The 20,252-nt window shown below is 43.1% G+C and overlaps 1 long non-coding RNA gene across 2 annotated transcripts; it reads left to right on the forward strand.

The window, feature by feature from the left end:
- On the forward strand, positions 1–12,757 carry LOC119854960. Of its 2 annotated transcripts, XR_006280977.1 has the most exons (4): positions 1–649; positions 1,495–1,566; positions 11,791–11,883; positions 12,328–12,757. It is a non-coding gene; the product is annotated as an uncharacterized LOC119854960 (long non-coding RNA). The 2 variants fall into 2 exon arrangements; XR_006280978.1 differs by lacking the exon at positions 1,495–1,566.
- Positions 12,758–20,252: the final 7,495 nt, after the last annotated feature.

Below are 20,252 nucleotides of genomic sequence, written 5' to 3' on the forward strand. Positions count from 1 at the left end.
ACTCAGAGATCATCCAGAGCTCTGAGATAATAATAGAGAGCCCCTGACTAAGCCAGCCCTGATTACAGAATGGGCCCTACCTGAGAGAAATTAGGTGATTTCAGGTTTAACTACTGAGTGGGCCCAGCTGAGGAAGGGCTGAAGGAAAGAGAATGCAGGGAGTCAAAAGGTGCCTGTAGGGTCTTGAGTGAGCACCCAGGGAGCAGATTGGGAGACCTAGAAGGGAAGTAAAGAGGTGAGGAAGGAAATGGTGCAGGGAAAACTGCACTATGGGTAGAGGATTTGACTTAGCTGTGCAGTATAGGGCCCTGGGCTGTAACCCAGAATTGAGGTTGGGACTGGATTTCCCTACCAGTCCCAAGGAAGTGGCGTATAAGGGTAGCTGAGCCCAGCGAGGGGGCTGCAGGCTGAATGTGATGTCGCTGAAGAAGAGCTGTGCAGAGGGTGGAAGCTTTTTATTTCTGTTAAGATAGTTTTGAACTTTAGTTTGGATAGCTGACCCTGGAAGGAACGGGCTAAAGACTGTGCCCTGACTGGAGGGATGAGTTATCTGAAAGAAACCACCACAGTCCAGAGTGACTGTTGACAAGGGCTGCTACCCCACAAGGACACTGTCATGCCATGCCTGGCCAGGAGGAAGTGCAGAGTGGTGAGTAAATCCTGTTACAATGCTTTTTCTTACATTACTTTAACTGCAGCATGTCTGAAACAACTACATTTTTGTAGTTTTCCTTGTCCACTCTCTTTTTTCCTACACCTCATGGCAAGCACTGTATCTCAGCCCTAGTCTCCATCCAGCTGATGAGAGCACCTTTGGCAAACAGTAAATGACTGATTGTCCTTTGGCCATAAGTCCTTTGGAAGAAATTTCATAGGCAATGAAATCAAAGATTGCCTACTTGAAACTTCTTTTTTAGATGGGATACGTATTGCTGGTAAGTCATATAAATAATTGTGCTGCTAAGATTTTAATTTACTTAACTCCTGGCCTAGCCCAAATTTGGTTGTAGGTTGGTTGGTTGGTTTTATTCTACATAGATTGTGCTGCCTTGGAATAATAAATAAACTCCAAACTAGAAAAGGCACATTCCTCTCTCCTGATTTCAGTGGGAAACTTTACTACTTCTAAGACACTAAAAGTGTGGGCTGTAGCAGAATTGATCCCTTGTTGCCACATTTTCAAGAGCTCAGTTCCCATTTGGGTGCTTTTGTGAAGTGGCCAGACTTTCAAAGGTGCTCCATACCTGCCAGCTCCCGCCATTCTAGCCTTTTGAAAATCCGATGCTAAATGTTTGTCAGTGCCTTAATTATGTTCTTCAAAGGCAGAAGGAATGTGGGCTCTCTTATGGTAGAGTAGTTCTGAGACATTGTAGCTCAGGATAATAGAACAGACTTGATGCTGCAATTCAGCTAATTAAAATGATTGTAGTCCCTTGCTGAACTACATTTCCCAGGATTATTTCAACTGAAGATGAGAACTCTTCCTCTGCCCAGGTATAAAGACCAAGTCCTGGAAAGTCTTGATAGAGGATCTTAAACAGCATAGTGTAGAGACCATCCAACCAGGTATGCATGAATGACACACTTTCATCAGCCCCGATTTAGCTACTCCCTCCAAAAACTGTAATTTAACTTTTCCTGTAATGCCATGCTTTCTTAAATACTCCTTTTTCACCAACTCACTACCTGTCTGAGGTATGTATCTACCCTAGCCATGATTAAAACGACCATCACCATAATACTTTAGATAGGTGGGTAACACCATTATTTAAAAAAGAAAAGAATTGTTCAATGCTGTAAAGAAAATGAACCCTATGGGATGTATTGTGTATTTCTGGAATGGGACACATTTTGAAGTTTGCCCCCATTGTTGTCTATTGGGGGCAGGCCTTCAAGGATGTTCCAGCATTTTATTTTGTAAAATATATAGGCTCTTCCTGATCTCCAGCAGAGGGATGCTCCACAGGCGAGGGCTCTCTGCTCCAGAGGGAAGTGTAACTTGAGCAGTGAGTTGTTTGTTTTCCCTCTAAGCTGTATCAGTCATATTTCTTGTGTGGATTGGTGTATTCTTGAAGGGTTGCACGGAGCCTCTGATCTAGCTCACATTATTGAGGCTTTATAGATTAGGGCTCAGACCTCAAAGCAAATCCTGCACTGTGGAGACACTGCAGTGCAGTGCATTGAACCATTGGCCGAATAAGCTGTTGCCAAGGTGATGATGTCAGGAGTTCTTCCAGCACTCTGACCCAGTTGAAGCTTCATCTAGATTGGGCTAATTGAGGAAATGAAGGGGAATGTAAAGGCATGTATTGCTGCAGCAAGGGCTTCGTCTGGGATGGGCAGAGAGGTTGTTCCCTGCTTTTGTTGTGCGTACCTGGAAGTATACAACAAAAAACTGTTTCTTTGGTATGTTTTCCCCTCTTTTTAACATACACATGATAACTTGTTGTTGGGAGTTAGGAGAACTCAGCATGATGGTGTTCCTTCTTGGCATGCAAATATTTTTTTTATAAAAGTGGATATTATTGTTACTGATCTTCTGGGAAGGACGAATGGACAGGCAGTGGATACTGAAGAGGTGGGGCCAATATTTCAAAGTCAATAAATAAATTACCTATCCGCTTTAGAAGTAGGTTTTAGTTTCCTGTTTTCCGCAAGGTCAGCGGCAGGCCGGCCCGGTGGCCGGTTTCATGAAGTTCTTGTGATAAATGAAGGGAGAGGGGAGGTAGCTCCCTTTTATGGACACTTAGCCAGCCAGTTAGCTCTAAAATCCATCTTAGTTGCTGTTTTCTACTTGCTTTTCCTGTAAAGTGTTAAAAAGTTTTACTGTGTTTCGTAGGTAAAAGGAAGTGAGTGCGCACCAGGCTTGAACTTTTTAAAATTGAGGAAAAAGTCTCCCTTTGTCTGTCTGCTCTCCCAACTGGGGAGGCGGACAGGGCAGCAGCTGTTCCAGAGGTGCCAGCCGGGGAGGCTCGTCCCTGGTCCCACCCCGCAGTCTCAGCTCATCTGCTGGGCAGTGCGGCTGCAAGAGGCAATGGATGTAGTGTATTAAATTGCTCCCCTTAGGAACGTGCTACTTATGGAGCACCAGGACTGGCATCTTTCAGTAGTACACTGTAAGTAGCACATTCCAACGGGGAGCCTTTCGGAACTGCAGTGTGGCTCTCAGGCCAAAAAGTTTGCCCACCCCTGAACTATGCTGTAAGAATCTTGGGGCCAGGTGTGAAAAATCATCAGTATCATCATACCTGGAAACTACTCATTTGAAACCCCAGATATGTAAGAAGATCAGGAAATGTCCAGGAAGGCGCAATTATGTTTTTCTCTTTTTATTTCTTTATGGCTTGTGGACTCCTCCGTGCTAACCCCAGGTGCTTTTGTGTTGCTTGTAACCTTAAAGCTGGACCTCAAGGAAGTTATTCTTGGTGCTTACTCCCTTTAGGTGTGTCAAGGTTCCTTCCCCACTCTGAATTCTAGGGTACAGAAGTGGGGACCTGCATGAAAGACCCCTAAGCTTATTCTTACCAGCTTAGGTTAAAAACTTCCTCAAGGTACAAACTTTGCCTTGTCCTTGAAGCCTATGCTGCCATCACCAAGCGTTTTAAACAAAGATCAGGGAAAGAGTCCACTTGGAGAATCTTCCCCCCAAAATATCCCCCTAAGCTCCACACCCCCTTTCCTGGGGAAGGCTTGATAAAAATGTTCACCTATGCAAATTGGTGAGGAAAGACCCAAACCCTTGGATCTTAAGACCAATGAAAAAGCAATCAGGTTCTTAAAAGAAGAATTTTTTTAATTAAAGAAAAAGTAAAAGAATCCTCTGTAAAATCAGGATGGTAAATACCTTCCAGGGTAATCAGATTCAAAACATAGAGAATCCCTCTAGGCAAAACCTTAAGTTACAAAAGGACACAAACAGGAATATACATTCCATTCAACACAACCTATTTTACCAGCCATTTAACAAAAAGAAATCTAATGCATTTCTAGCTAGATTACTTACTAATTTAACAGAAGTTCTGAAGAGCATTCCTGACCTGGTCCCGGCAAAAGCATCACACAGACAGACCCTTTGTTTCGCTTTCCCTCCAGCCTTGAAAGTATCTTGTCGTCTCATTGGTCATTTTGGTCAGGTGCCAGCGAGGTTATCCTAGCTTCTTAACCCTTTACAGATGAAAGGGATTTGCCTCTGGCCAGGAGGGATTTTATAGTTCTGTATACAGAAAGCTGGTTACCCTTCCCTTTATATTTATGACAAGGTGCTCTTTTAAAATCTAGCAATAGCCTCAGTCTTCAGATGTGTTTTTTTCTTTTTTTAAAATAATATTTATCTTTTTTAAGAACAGGATTGTATTTGTGTCTTAAGAGGTTTGTGCACATGTTTTTTAGTTAGCTGGTGGCAACAGCTGATTTCTATTTTTTTTTTTTCGTTTCCCTGAGCTTGAGGGTACCCCACAGGAAGGCTTTCCCAAGTGCGCCTTCCTGGGCTCTCAAAGGGGTTCTGCCCATGGGTGGTGGTATCATCTACCAATTCAAGGTCAGAGAAAAGCTGTAACCTTGGGCGTTTAATGCAAGCCTGGAGTGGCCAGTATTAATTTTTAGAGTCCTTGTGGGCCCCCAGCTTCTGCACTCAAACTGCCAGAGTGAAGAATCCGTCTTGAAATGGTGGCAGAGCAGTGGGATCATTTTGAACCAGAGGCACAGACCTCAGGATTTTGAAAGGACACATTTTTCCTTTTGGCAGTCTGCAAAGCCAGGGACTTTTTTTCTTTCTTTCTTGTCTTTTCTTTGCTGCCTGAGGGAGAACAGGCACGCAAAGGGTTCCACCTGCAAAGCCAGTTTATTTTTTTTCTTGCTTCGTGGCAACAAAACAGCTAGACTTGATTAGGGCAGCCCTGTGCATGAAGTTATGGTTGGGCACCGAAACCCTAGAGTAACCGGTCTTCCCAAAGAAACACGCCGCAGAGAAGACAGACCCAGACATGAAGCTCCATGACAGAAATGCAGGAAGGGGATGGAGGACCGGAGATTTCCCCGGAGGGAATGGTCAGCCCTCCCCAACCCAAGATCCAGGTGCCAAGATGGACCCATACCGAGTTCTGACTGCAGAAGACAGGAATTTCTTCTTACAGATGGAGCGCTTGGAGCTGGAAAGGGCTAAATTGGGTCAGCTGGGTAGCCCTAACAGTTCTCCTCCAGGTACTGTTCCCCATTCCAAGAAATTCCCCACCAACAATGTAGGTGATGATACAGAGGCCTTCTTAAAACGTTTTGAAAGGGCCTTCCTTGGGTACAACATCCCTACAGACCGGTATATGGTGGAGCTGAGGCCACAACTCAGTGGACCTCTAGCAGAGATGGCAGCTGAAATGCCTAAAGAACACATGAACGAGCACGAACTTTTTAAACAAAAGGCCAGAATTAGGATGGGGCTAACCCCCGAGCATGCCTGTCAGCAGTTCAGAGCCCAAAGGTTTGAACCAGACATGGCATTTTCCCAACACGCCGACCACATTGTAAAAAATTGGGATGCCTAGATATCAGGAGCCATTGTCCCAAATCTCTGTTGTACATCTGTAATGATCCTGGTTCTGGCAGGACCCAACTGAGAGTGCCAATTCAGGACAAATTTCTTCAAGGAGGGCAGTTACAGCCCAAGGCTGGAGTTTCTGTGCACAGCAAGGCAAACCAAACCAGCCAAACAGAAGACTTTGGTTTTACCCCACTGGCTAACCACAAGTCACACAAGCAATTCCCTTAGACACCCCAGTTTCCCAGTATCACCACCAGAGCCACTCGTTATGGGGACAAATGGTTATGAAAACCAGTAACCCAGTAAAAGAAAAAAGGTTCTCTTGATCTCAAAGGACCAAGCCCCAGACCCAGGTCAATATACAAATCAGATCTTACCCACAAATCATGCTGTTGCCAATCCTTTAGAATCTAAAGGTTTATTCATAAAAGGAAAAGAGATTGAGAGCTAGAATTGGTTAAATGAAATCAATTGCATACAGTAATGGCAAAGTTCTTGGTTCAGGCTTGCAGTAGTGATAGAATAAACTGCAGGTTCAAATCAAGTCTCTGGAGTACATCCACAGCTGGGATGGGTCTTTCAGTCCTTGGTTCAAAGCTTCAGTGTAGCAAAGTTCCTCCAGAGGTAAGAAGCAAGATTGAAGACAAGATGGAGGAGCTGCAGCAGCTTTTTATATTCTCATACCATGTGGTCTTTCTTTCTTTGTTCCAAAGACAAGCTGTCCATTACATGGCCTGGAAAAACCTCAGAGTTCTGTCCATAGGCATGTCCCTGCATACTTTGCTGAGTCACAAGGCATATCTGTCTTCTCTCAATGGGTCAGTTGTATAGCTGATGGTCCTTAATGGGCCATCAAGCAGGCTAGGCAGAGCTGACACCAACTTGTCTGGGGTGTCACCGAGAAGTATAGCATAAGTTTGAAATACAGACAGTATAGAGCCAATATTCGTAACTTTAACTACAAAAATGATACACACATCTGGACAGCATAATCATAACCAGAAAACCATAACCTTGTCTTAGACAGCTTATTTGACCCCCTTTGTACAAGATTTGGTGCCACTACAGGACTTTGGTTGCAACAATGATCTGTATGGTCCCAGCTTATGTCAATAACGTCACAACCTCCATTTATAGTATGAGATCATTAAACAACTTTTAACTGTTGATGTCTTCACAGAATGATGGCCTGTAGTGAAAGTATGAGACTAGAATTGGTGTATGCTGAATTTGTCTGGCCAGTGGAAACTCTCTACTCTGTACCAGTGAGTCCCTTGCCCTCTTGCACTGGCATGCTGTTAGAGTCACAGAATGCTACTTTATATCTATTTTAAATATTTTGGAGTTGCTCAGATATCATATCATGAAGATGGGAGCCATATAAGTACCTCACAACAGGATCTTCCAGGCACTAAAACTCTACATAAACTTGTACTGAAACTGGGTTATCAAGACCTGTTTAAATAATCTATACTTTGATTTCTGCACCAATAAAACCTGCTAGTGTTTCTGATTGTCCTCTCTCTTTATATATTGCCTTTTCTGATCAGGTTTACAGTATTCTTGCCAGCAAGTTAAAGAAGTATGGATTGGATGAATGGACTATAAAGTGGATAAAAAGCTGGCTAGATTGTCATGCTCAATGCGTAGTGAACAACAGCTCAATGTCTAGTTGGCAGCCGGTATCAAGCGGAGTGCCCCAGGAGTCAGTCCTGGGGCCGGTTTTGTTCAACATCTTTATTAATGATCTGGATGATGGTATTAATTGCACCCTCAGCAAGTTTGCAGATGACACTAAGCTAGGGGGAGAGGTAGATATGCTAGAGGGTAAGGATAGGGTCCAAAGTGACCTCGACAAATTGGAGGATTGGGCCAAAAGAAATTTGAGGTTCAACAAGTGCAGAGCCTGCACTTAGGAAGGAAGAATCCCAGGCACCGCTACAGGCTGGGGACCGACTGGCTAAGCAGCAGTTCTGCAGAAATGGACCTGGGGATTACAGTGGATGAGAAGCTGGATATGAGTCAACAGTGTGCCCTTGTTGCCAAGAAGGCCAACTGGATATTGGGCTGCATTAGTAGGAGCATTTCCAGCAGATTGAGGGAAGTGATCATTCCTCTCTATTCGGCACTGGTGAGGCCACATCTGGAGTATTATGTCCAGTTTGGTCCCCCAACTACAGAAGGGATGTGGACAAATTGGAGTGAGTCCAGCGGAGGGCAATGAAAATGATTAGGGGGCTGGGGCACATGACTTATGAGGAGAGGCTGAGGGAACTGGGGTTATTTAGTCTGCAGAAGAGAAAAGTGAGGGGAGATTTGATAGCAGCCTTCAACTACCTGAAGGGGGGTTCCAAAGAGGATGGAGCTAGACTGTTCTCAGTGGTGGCAAATGACAGAACAAGAAGCAATGGTCTCAAGTTGCAGTGGGGGAGGTCTAGACTGGATATTAGGAAACACTATTTCACTAGGAGGGTGGTGAAGCACTGGAATGGGTTACTTAGAGAGGTGGTGGAATCTCTATCCTTAGAGGTTTTTAAGGCCCTGCTTGACAAAGCCCTGGCTGGGATGATTTAGTTGGTGTTGGTCCTGTTTTGAGCAGGGGATTGGACTAGATGACCTCCCTCCTGAAGTCTTTTCAGACCCTAATATTCTATGGGTCAAGGAATTTATTTCAAGGATGGCTTTAGAAAAATTTCAGTATTTTCTTGGTTTTCTCTGAGGCAGTACTACTTGTATAGCCAGGATAGCTTAACGTACCGTCTAAGAGTGATAAGAAAGGTGAAAGCATAGTAGTAACTGAGCAGGCAGGTGAAGGCAAGGGATCTACAGGTCCCTCACCAATAGTTGTGGCAAGGAAACTTGCATAAACGATGTGGTTTTAGGGAGAGCCTGAAGAGTTTTAGATGGGGATTATAGGTGCAAGCTATCCTGGCCATACAAGTAGCATTGCCTCAGAGAAAACAAACCAAGAAATCATATATGAGGGGGGAGAGAGAGAGAGAGAGAGAGAGATTTAGATTACCACATAGCAGATGATCAGCAACACTAGCAGAAATCAAAGTACAGATTGTATTTAAACAGTTCTTGATAACCCGGTTTCAGCGCAAGTGTATGCAGAGTTTTAGTGTCTGGAAGATCCTGTTCTAGTGAGGTACTTATGTGGCTCCCATCTTCATAATATCCAAAGATCTCCAAAATAATTAAAATAGAAATAAAGTAGCATTCTGTGATCTAACAGCATCCCAATGCAAGAGGGCAAGAGCCTCACTGGTATCCAGTAGTGAGTTTCTGCTGGCCTGACCAGTTCAGTGCAGCCCAATTCTAGTCTCACACCTTAACTACAGGCCATCTGTGATGCATAGCTAGAAAGGGTTAAACCTCCTGCAAAACAACCCTCAAAAGACATGTGGGGAGATAATGTTTGTGTTTTTGTGTATTTACATATGTATGAATAGGGTCGACAATGTAGTCAACAGTCCCCGTCTATGCTGTATTCTGGTATCATTTAAATGAATTGTGAACATGGAATGTCTCGGTATTCATCTTTTTTTTTTTTTTTTTAAATGTACTGTGAATGGTGGAGGAAAAAGCAAATGGCCTTATGTTAATTCATATAGCTAAGTACTGGTGATGGACCTCCTTCAAAGTCATCCTAAATTACCTTTTGTTCCCTGAGGAAATCACAACTTGTCAAAGAGGACAAGAAATTGTATAAAAGATCCCTGGGTCCTGATTCTGTCATCTCAGATCTGCTTAGACTTCATCAGGGGAAGTTTGAGTCGCAAGACTGAGGTCCCAGTTATGCTGGTAGGCCCTGAATATGAGATTTGGATGTTGAACTATGACCCATAGGCACCGACTTTTCCTGGCGCCAGTGGGTGCTTGCACCCTGACTCCACCCCTGCCCCATCCCCATTCCAACCCTTTCCCCAAATTCCTGCCCTGGCCCCACCTCTTCCCCAAGCGCACTGTGTTCCCCCCCCAGTGCTTGCCGCGCAAAACAGCTGGGAGCTAGGGGGGAAGAGCGGGCATGTGGCACACTCAGCGGAGAAGGCTGAAGCAGAGCGGAGGTGGAGATGAGCTGGGGCAGGGCGGGGACCTGCCGGTGGGTGCAGAGCACCCACCAATTTTTCCCCATGGGTGCTCCAGCCCCGGAGCACCCACGGAGTTGGCACCTATGCTATGAACTGAATTCTAAAGGAACTCTTCACAAATACAAAGCTCACCATCTCTGCCGTGAATCTGAACCTCAATGAACTGAACTCATGTTTGTATGTATATTGGTCTTTTAACCATTCTCTCGCTCTCTCTCTCTTGTTTTTTAATACATTTTAGTTTAGTTAATAGGAGTTGGCTGTAGCATGTATTTGGGTAAGATCTGAAACATTTGTTAACCTGGGAGGTAAGGTGTCCGATCCTTTGGGATTGAAAGAACCTTTTGTTTTATATGATGAAATAAGATTAACAAAAATTTTCATCATATTTGATGTGGGTTCCTGGATGGAGGCCTGAGCTGGATCACTTTAAGGTTCTTTGGACTTCTGAGTAACCACTAAGGTAATAAAGAAGCTGTTTTATGCTGGTTTGGTGAATCTTAAGTATTGGAATAGCCACCAGCTTTTGGGGGTTTGGCTTCCCCATTCTTTGCAGTTCACCCTAATTGAGTGACCACAGCTGGCCCCCACTAGGACCCTGATCACACCATCATTCTGTGAAGACATTGACAGTTAAAAGCTGTTTAATGATCTCGTGCTATAAATGGATATACCACAGAGATATGGGATGTGTTTTAAAAACACTGTTTATCCAGGAAAATGATAGGGGGCTCACTCTTTAATTTTTAGAATAAAAAAAATACTGGCTCAGCTCATTAGAAATTTAAAATGGTTATAAATTATATGCAAACAAGTTTTTTCCAAGTGGGTTATAAGATATACCCACTGGTATATCAAGATATTAGAGCTAGGTTTTTTTTTTCATACTATCTATCCCTTTCCTTTGGTGGTCACGAGTGTAACACAGGATTAGAGTACAAGGATTGAGTCATCTTTCTCAAGACAACATCAGGTTTTCCAAAGCCCAGAAAGTGCTGGAATCCATCTCTGTGTCATAATCTAGCTTCCTTTTGAAAAGTGAGTTTTGGTATGTGTCTGACTTTAGAGAGTGGGTTTGCCATTTTTCACATTACAAGATTTCTGAAATACTTTTTTTATTAATTCTACCATTGTAATATTGGTTGAGCAGGATGAATTAAAAAGAACAATGAACTGCAAGGGAATACACACCTTTGTATAGGAAACCAGTTGGAAAAAGGCTTGTGTAGCTAATTGAAGAGGGTTTTTTTTCCTATTCACTAAGACTGAAGAATCAGCAGCAGCCCCTCTTGGGAACATCTTTAACTGACAAAAATGAAACTTAAAAAACCAAGACGGTTGCTATTTTATCACATCAATCTGTCAGTTAGCAAAAGTGATTTTTTTTTTAGCTTATCCAACTATATCCTCATATGCAGATGATTTTAGGGTCTGTAAAACTCCTAGTGAGAAACAGGAGGCTGTTTTGGATGGGGAAGCTGAGGCTTTGTGCATTTGGAGTTTGTTCTATAATTAGTTCTCAAAACTATGTAGAAATTGGAGCCATAAGGGGAATCTAGCTAGGTAGTGCATTTGTACACATGCTTGGAAAGCTACAGCTCACAGGGAAAGGACTTCCTGCAAATTTTCAGCCCAAGTTGTGACTATCAGCCAAACCTCTGGCCCTCCACAGAGCCACATTTCAAGATGAAGGTCCAGGAATGCATCTATACTTTTATCTTTCAGTGGGCCCTTGCATATTCCCCCAAATTTGTTGGTCAGCTTTGTCATAATCCTAGCTTAGTCTTTGCAACCCAAACTCCACAGAGTTCTGGGTGAGTGGAAAATGTTGAAGCCAAGGAATAGTCATTCTCTGCAGCAGGCTCCCTTCAGGACATTGCCAGTTTCTGACTAAAAGAAAAGGAGTACTTGTGGCACCTTAGAGACTAACAAATTTATTAGAGCATAAGCTTTTGTGAGCTACAGCTCACTTCATCGGATGCATCCAATGAAGTGAGCTGTAGCTCACGAAAGCTTATGCTCTAATAAATTTGTTAGTCTCTAAGGTGCCACAAGTACTCCTTTTCTTTTTGCGAATACAGGCTAACACGGCTGCTACTCTGAAAAAAGTTTCTGACTAGAAATCCATCGTGAAGGTAATGTTGCTGAAAATAACTCCCACAGAGATCCCTCCAGAGCACCTGATGGGTATCCAATACCAGCATATGTTAGTCATGATGCCAGTTTGCATGGGGGCCCACAAAGCAATGTAAACAGGTAGGCCTCAGGATTCACAAAATTAGGAACCGATTTTCTTGAAGATCTCTTGGGTCTGCCAATTTGGAGAGCAATGCTTTCTGCAATTTTACAAATCCTTCACTTTAGAAAGAATCCGTAGAGGAAATGTAGCAATGAGAACCTTGTTTAATTTTCTGAGTCTTCTCTTATGGAAAAATATTTATTTGTTAAACTGAGGGGGGAGATTTTGAAAACTATCAGACAACCATTTCTCAATGTAACTCAAGATAACTTCTTCCACTTGAATAAAGTTTACCAGAACACAACAGGGGCTGTGTCTACACTAGAAAGACTGGGGCTTGTAGCTTACCATTAGTTATATTGGTATATACATTATACAATATACATTACTTACGTAGCATTCTTCTCTGGAGATATGTTAATTTAAAGGCCTAACAAACTTAATTTCTTTTTACATTATAGATAAGTTAATTGGAGTTCTGCTGTCATGACATGACATGAAAAATCAAGCTGGCCAGATGCTGATCAGTGTATATAACAGAAATGGAGAAACTTTATTAGCTTGAACAGAATTATTCTGAATCAATTCATCTTAGGAGAGTTCTCTGTTCTTGGGGAGAGAAAAATCTGAGAAAGGCAGTTTACTAGTGAGGGGGAAAGCCTAGGATATGGGAGACATTAATTCATTTACCTCTCTACAGAGGAAGAATCAGTGAGTGGCATCTGTCCCCCTCCCCACCTTTGGGGATTGGCTAGCTTTTCACAGTGTAAAATCAGGAACCTGGGAGAAGGGTTTTGGTGAGAGACCAAGGAAGCTGGCACACTAGGAGGAAAAATGCTGCCTGTTCGCTGTCGTGCTGTCTGGAGCGGCTCACAACTGTCAGTACCTACCTCAGGGCAGACTGTCAAAAACAGGGCAGACACCCCAAAATGCTAGTATGTTCTACAATTAGACTTCAACAAGTCAGTAACAAAGGTGAACTCCTGTATCCCTGTAACAGTCTTACCATGGAGCCACAGACTGTCCCCTTAGACTCTCCAGTCTATCTTGCCACTCAGGCAAGCTGGACTTAGTCACTTACACCAAAAATCATAAAATATTCAGATTGTTTCCAGGCCCAAGAGACCAGTCACTTACCCCAGATCAATTGGTAACTAGATTTTACACCAAAGACAATGCCTGTAGCCAATCCTATAATAAACTAAGGTTTATTAAATAGGAAAAATGAAAGTGTTATTTACAGGTTAAAACAAGCAAATGTACCCATAAATGAGTTGCAATCTAAATCCTAAGAGTGACAGAACTGTAGTGATCTGTCAATTCAAAATGTCTTTCGGGCTGACCCAGGGTAACCCCAGGGAATATCTGGCTTCAGTTTAGTGTCTCTGGCCCTGTGAGAGTTCAAACAGCAAAGAGATAGAAAGCTTTCCTGTGACTTCCCCCCTCACCCCCCCCCCCCACCTGCCTGCCTGGAAGAACTATCAAAATGAGATGGGCCATCAAGGAACATCTCAAAACAAAGGATTGGTTAATGGCCCTACTGCACCTTGGAAATGTTATGTGCAAGGAAGCTCTTCCTATGGACTTGGAGGCTGAATGAAGGAAATAAAACAATCTTCCCATCTGAGTTCACAGCAAACATTTTCAAAGTTATAAAGCAAAACTTGCATATTTCCTTATAGCATGGAATACAGACATTGCAAATGCATGCAGCAACATTCTAGAGTTTAAACACTAAATACATTCCTGTAAGACAAATACCTATTGAGCTAAATCCTATTGTTTTAATGCATAAGTGAACTGGTCTGGTCTCCAGCTAGGAGCTTGCCAGTTCTTAGCTAATGCCTGCCCTGCAGCCTTGGCAAAAGCTGGCACATTCCCCCACCACACTCCCCCTTTCAGAATGGAAAGCTGGGACACTTTACTGTAAAAGGAAGAAACCAACATTTATCTCTGTGATCCTTTCACTGTTCTCTCCTTCTCCCAACCTCTCCCCCTCCAATCTAGCTATTATCATGCCAATTCTCCCCAATACATCACAAATTCATCCACATTAATCTTCATCCACCTACAGTCATCCCAAATGATTCCAATCCCAGCTCAGGTCTTTCCCCCAAGTTGTCTCTGCTCCCTCCAATCCTACATCCTCAGCATCCATTTCCTACCAGACCCTCGCCTCCCTCAGTCAACCCTCACATTCAGCCTTATCAAACTCAAAAGCCTCTTTCCTCCTTAGTTTTAGAACACCCCAGGCTCAGAACGCCTCTTTCTGCCCAACCTTCAACTTAAGACTCTTTCTCCTTCCCACCTCACTCCCTCCCCCCAGCTCTGAAACCTCTCCCTTTCTTTGTCACGGTGTCCGGTTTTCAACTGGAACACCCAGTCGAAAAGGACCCTCCTCAGTCTGATGCAAATGAGCAAGTGAGTGAGGGTGGGGGAGCGGGAGTGATGGAGAGAGGGGGGATGGAGTGAGCAGGGTGGGACCTCAAAAAAGAGCAGGGCAAGGGTGTTTGGTTGTGTGCAATTAGAAAGTTGGCAACCCGATGACACTGTCTTATGATATTGCTGTCCTGTAACCTCATCATGGGGTTAACTGAGAGTCATTCTTGAGAATGGGGAAGTCCAGGTAAAAGATTTGAGCTGGTAAAGAAGAGCATCCCACTCTGGCTTCATGTAAACACCAAAGACCATCACATTAGGTGAAGGGTGCTTGAAAGAAAGACTTGGCACAACCATCTGCCTTCTTTGTTGAAACAGGAGGTGAACCAACTGTGCTCCAACAATGAAACCAACTGTGATTAGAAGGGAATAAAGATTAACTCCATAGCTAATGAAAGAGTGTCTGGACACAGGGATATGTCTGTAAAATTAGAAACTCAGACACATGCGGAATTTTAACTCCAGATGTTTTACAGCTGTAATGATAGAATAAGTTATAGCTCTAAAATACAGTAGGCCAGAAGAAAGATGCCTGCTTTGTGCCAGGTGGCATTCAAATAGTGGAGCATCATTATTCCATTAGCCAATGGGCTCTCAATGTGTATAAGAGTTGGGTCCCCATTACAAATGCAAGATGGTTGACTGCAGCCATTTACCATGACAAGATGTCGGATTCTGAAGTTTGGAGCTTGTCCACACATGAAAGTTACTTTGAAATAAGATGGGTGTGAATTTAAAGCAGGATACATATTGTGGGATATGTCAAACCTTTCTTTGTCTCTTGACTCTTATTTCCATTGTTGAATGCAGTGTAATTATAGCCATGTCGGTCCCAGGATATTAGAGAGACAAGGTGGGTGAGGCAATATCTTTTATTAGAGCAACCTGTTGGTAATAAGGTTATAACTTTTATTGAACAGAAGTTATTACCCCCACATTGTCTCTTATTCCCCTGGCAGTTATGTTCTCAGAAATGTAATTGGGCTTTAAAAACATGCAAGGGTGGCCCTGGGACTGGGTGAAATTAGGGGATAATTAAAAACTCATAAGAGCTCTGTTCAAGGGATTGGCAATAGGAATGCTCACCCCTTTTCCCCTTGATTGGTAGTTCAAATCTTCCAACTACATTTGGTAGTGACCCAAAGTCAGTACCATGTGAGAGTAGCTTTCTGTTTAAAGATGTTGAGTTGCAGAGGGAGCAAGTGTGCAACTGATGCAGGGGAGTATAGGTGGAGAGAGGGACAGATGTGCAGAGAGGAGCAACCAACTCTTGAGGATGAGCAGTGGAGATACAAGAGATAGTGGCACCACACAGCAGGAAGAGGCTGACACTGAAAGGAGCAGCTGACATATGGGAAGTAATAAGTTGCCCCTACTAAACATCAAAAAAGAGATTGGGAGAGCATGGTATTGAAGGTGAGTCCTTACTTGACTTTTTCTCCTCACCCAGCATCTCAACATGTCCCAGTAGACCATTAGATGGTACAGAGCACCCTTTATGTAGGGTCTCATTTAGTAACAGAAGAACCAATGCAGACCATAAACAGAACTTTCACCCCAACATTTCAGCTGGATGACTAGGTCATTCTTAGTCCCTCTGTCACCACCTGAGTCCAGTGCTCCCCTCTATCCAGGATCTTCCGCAGGCATTCTCTCCGTTCCAATCTCTGTCCCTGATGTTAGGCCTCATGCCCCTACCAGAGTCAGATCCTTCTTTGGACTCGGGGGCCCAGGGAGGTGATTCTTCTCCAGGGGTGGTGGGTGATCCTTGCCAGGCCAGGCATCTGGCCAGTGTCTGAGAGACCCCTGTCTGAGATCAGGACCTCTTGGATGCCTGCGGACTACAGCCCTCCATCTAGGAGGCTCCTCTCTCTCTAGGAGTACCTCTTACAAGTCCCCCATTCTGGGTAGATTCCCCAGCAAGCTCACCCTTGCTCAGCCCTCTGGCCTCAGACTTCTCCTGGGAGTGCTTCTCCACAGAAGCTTCCTGTCTCCCTTTAGAGTTCCCCTCTGATTGAACTTGGGTAACCTTTATAAGTCCAGGTGCTTGTTTATAGTCAGGCACCTGGGACAGTCAATTACCCTAGGTGGGACTTTGATAAGGCAGTCACAGGGAGACTGAGCCTTAGCTCCCCATAGAACAGCTGCCCCATGACAGAGAGTTAAGAAATTGGTAATGAAATGTTTCAAAACTTTTTGGTCAAAACTATTCAATGAACTTGACACATAGTTTTTGCTGACCCAAAACTGCATTTTTTGGTAAGTAAGATATTTGCTTGAAAAATTTCTCCCAGCTCTAGTTATGATTTCACAGGAAGTGACAATGTCCTAGAAATAATAATGTAAAACATAAGGGAGCTAGTCTAACTTCTTCCAACCCATGACTCATCCCCACCCCTCCACAGGAAGGCCCATCACCTTGCTTAGAGAGGGAAAACAATAGGATTTAGTATATGACCCAGGAGTCCTCAGTAAGTAGGGCCACCCCTAGAAATGATAAACTACTATAGCTAAAAGCCTCAGGGATGAAAGCTAGAAACTCAAAAGAGTTGTTTTTAAAATACATGCAGAAAACACTTGTTAAAGGAAAATGGAGGCTTGTAAATCTTTATGTTGACTAAAAGCACAACCTGTTTTAATCACATGCACAATTGGAGAGGTGTTGTGTTAATTTCAATAGAAGAAATGAGCCCAGAGAGTAAAAGTTGGGAACATGATCCTGTCACTATGCAACACTCAAAAGTTAAACATTGTTTGGGGTTACAAGTATGGAGACTTCTGCCTGCCATGGGACTAAGCAAGTTACCATTTACCTTTTACTAAAGAAACAAACAATTAAAGCTTATGAAATATACAGTATTAAGGCTTTCATTTTAACAATATCCCTAATTCCCTTAATCTGTATAGAGTTTTTATAGGGAAAATGCCCTGTAATGGAATACCATACTGTATTATACTGTTCAGCCACTAGATGGCCCCATGTATAAAATACCTGAGTTGGTAATAACTACAGCCTGCAGTGCATTAAAGGCTCTTATGGAAGAAACCTCTCTGGTGTCTTTCCCTATGAAAGAAGCTCTGTAACCACTTCTTACCTGGTACAAGAGCTTGACCTATGTTAGTAGCAGCCCTGCTACCTACACATACAAAGTCATAGAATCATAGAATATCAGGGTTGGAAGGGACCCCAGAAGGTCATCTAGTCCAACCCCCTGCTCAAAGCAGGACCAAGTCCCAGTTAAATCATCCCAGCCAGGGCTTTGTCAAGCCTGACCTTAAAAACCTCTAAGGAAGGAGATTCTACCACCTCCCTAGGTAACGCATTCCAGTGTTTCACCACCCTCTTAGTGAAAAAGTTTTTCCTAATATCCAATCTAAACCTCCCCCATTGCAACTTGAGACCATTACTCCTCGTTCTGTCATCTGCTACCATTGAGAACAGTCTAGAGCCATCCTCTTTGAAACCCCCTTTCAGGTAGTTGAAAGCAGCTATCAAATCCCCCCTCATTCTTCTCTTCTGCAGACTAAACAATCCCAGCTCCCTCAGCCTCTCCTCATAAGTCATGTGCTCTAGACCCCTAATCATTTTCGTTGCCCTTCGTTGTACTCTTTCCAATTTATCCACATCCTTCCTGTAGTGTGGGGCCCAAAACTGGACACAGTACTCCAGATGAGGCCTCACCAGTGTCGAATAGAGGGGAACGATCACGTCCCTCGATCTGCTCGCTATGCCCCTACTTATACATCCCAAAATGCCATTGGCCTTCTTGGCAACAAGGGCACACTGCTGACTCATATCCAGCTTCTCGTCCACTGTCACCCCTAGGTCCTTTTCCGCAGAACTGCTGCCGAGCCATTCGGTCCCTAGTCTGTAGCGGTGCATTGGATTCTTCCATCCTAAGTGCAGGACCCTGCACTTATCCTTATTGAACCTCATTAGATTTCTTTTGGCCCAATCCTCCAATTTGTCTAGGTCCTTCTGTATCCTATCCCTCCCCTCCAGCGTATCTACCACTCCTCCCAGTTTAGTATCATCCGCAAATTTGCTGAGAGTGCAATCCACACCATCCTCCAGATCAGTCTAGGACCTTTATAGTACCATTCTCTGAAATGCTTCCAGTTCCACATGCGGGTCAACAATTGGTGTTGGGAGGAGGGTTTTAAGTTTATTAGGAACTATCTGGGACAGGAGGAGAGAAGGATGGGCTCCACCTATACCAAAAGGAACCAGATTGCTGGCATGTAAAAGGTTATAGAGGAGTTTTTGAACTAAAAGAGCTAGGGGAAAGCTGACAGTTGTGAAGGAGGACAAGGTTTGGATAGAGACATCCTTTAGGGGAGGATTTGTTAGAGGGATACTCTATATCTTAGTAAAGAGGATAGGCTAGAAACTGATAAAGGTAGGAACTGAAGAGAAATAGTCAAAGGAAAGAGTCCCCTTCAGTGACATCAGATGAAGGCAGATAACTAAATATTCACAAATGTTATAGGTACTTGTATACCAATACTAGATGTCTAAATACTAAGATGGGTGAACCTGACTGCCTAGTATTAAATGAGAATATTGATATAGTAGGCATCACAGAAACTTGGAACAATGATAATCAATGGGACACAGTAATACCCAGGTGCAAAATATATAGAAATGAGAGTAGGTCATACTGGTGAGGGAGTGTAATGGTATATGTCCTCCACTAGAGGTCATAAATGAACGAGAAATAATTTAAACCTGATCTTTAGTTTTCTTTTTAAAAAAAAATTATAGCTAATGTTTCTCTACTATTTTTCTTCCTTTTACAAAAGTCAGGAGTGGCAAATTAAATAACAATTTTGGATTTTCATCTACCATTCTGATGGTATAAAACATAGATTTATATTACTGGGGTGAAAAAGTAACCATGATCTGAAATGTGTGATAAAAAAGACTAGGTTTTCCACAGGGCATTTTAATCATGCAAATATGGATTAAATGATGTCCAAGTTTTCTCTCGCAGAAAAATTCAATTTGAAAAGTGCAGTAGAAATACCTAGGAAAAATGAAAATTCTTTTTTCTCCCTTCTATGAACAGTAAAAAGAAAAGGAGTACTTGTGGCACCTTAGAGACTAACAAATTTATTAGAGCATAAGCTTTCGTGAGCTACAGCTCACTTCATCGGATGCATTTGGTGGAAAAAACAGAGGAGAGATTTATATACACACACAGAGAACATGAAACAATGGGTTTATCATACACACTGTAAGGAGAGTGATCACTTAAGATAAGCCATCACCAACAGCAGGGGGGGGAAGGAGGAAAACCTTCCATGGTGACAAGCAGGTAGGCTAATTCCAGCAGTTAACAAGAATATCAGAGGAACAGTGGGGGGTGGGGTGGGGGGGAGAAATACCATGGGGAAATAGTTTTACTTTGTGTAATGACTCATCCATTCCCAGTCTCTATTCTCTGATATTCTTGTTAACTGCTGGAATTAGCCTACCTGCTTGTCACCATGAAAGGTTTTCCTCCTTTCCCCCCCCTGCTGCTGGTGATGGCTTATCTTAAGTGATCACTCTCCTTACAGTGTGTATGATAAACCCATTGTTTCATGTTCTCTGTGTGTGTCTATATAAATCTCTCCTCTGTTTTTTCCACCAAATGCATCCGATGAAGTGAGCTGTAGCTCACGAAAGCTTATGCTCTAATAAATTTGTTAGTCTCTAAGGTGCCACAAGTACTCCTTTTCTTTTTGCGAATACAGACTAACACGGCTGCTACTCTGAAACCTGTTCTATGAACAGTGTAATTCAGCTAAATTAGTGCCCTTAGTTGTTCACACAACATATCAGATGTTCACAAAAAATGCAGGGAAAAGCTTGTGAACTTGCAAACATCCACTGAACAATACTTCATCAAGCCCTTCATCCTCAAACATATACTCATTAATATGTTAATCTGCTCCAATATTA

The sequence above is a fragment of the Dermochelys coriacea genome, chromosome 4 (assembly GCF_009764565.3).
Source record: "Dermochelys coriacea isolate rDerCor1 chromosome 4, rDerCor1.pri.v4, whole genome shotgun sequence".
NCBI lineage: Eukaryota > Metazoa > Chordata > Testudines > Dermochelyidae > Dermochelys > Dermochelys coriacea.